Below are 332 nucleotides of genomic sequence, written 5' to 3'. Positions count from 1 at the left end.
GTAACATTTCTCACGTATATCAACATGCTTTGTAACATCAATCAGGGCCAGGCTCATGAGAGGGAGGGGAATTAAAAACTGAATTTCTACAGTGGTGCAATTTATCTATTACAATAAGTACAGGTCTAGTGGGAGGTGTCTTTTTTTTGTGTGGGGGGGATGTTTATGAGAAAATAATGCTATCCCATTAAAAAAAAAAAAATTATATGGGACTGACTTCAACTTCTTCACATTACCACATTTAATGTTTCCTTTCTGCATTTAGTATTGCAATTATCTATGCAAAATGAATCAAAGAAATCCCTTATTTAGTAAATCCAAGAAAGCCCTAA

At 34.0% G+C, this 332-nt stretch overlaps 1 protein-coding gene across 2 annotated transcripts in view; it reads right to left on the bottom strand.

The window, feature by feature from the left end:
• Positions 1 to 332, bottom strand: part of LOC119591940 (sugar transporter SWEET1-like) — a 16,764-nt gene that overhangs the window by 12,841 nt on the left and 3,591 nt on the right. The gene's annotated exons all lie outside the window — the stretch shown is intronic.

Source organism: Penaeus monodon, chromosome 29 (genome assembly GCF_015228065.2).
Source record: "Penaeus monodon isolate SGIC_2016 chromosome 29, NSTDA_Pmon_1, whole genome shotgun sequence".
In the NCBI taxonomy this organism is placed as follows: domain Eukaryota; kingdom Metazoa; phylum Arthropoda; class Malacostraca; order Decapoda; family Penaeidae; genus Penaeus; species Penaeus monodon.
The sequence above is the reverse complement of the archived record's forward strand: the minus strand, read 5'-3'. Positions and strand labels throughout refer to the sequence as shown.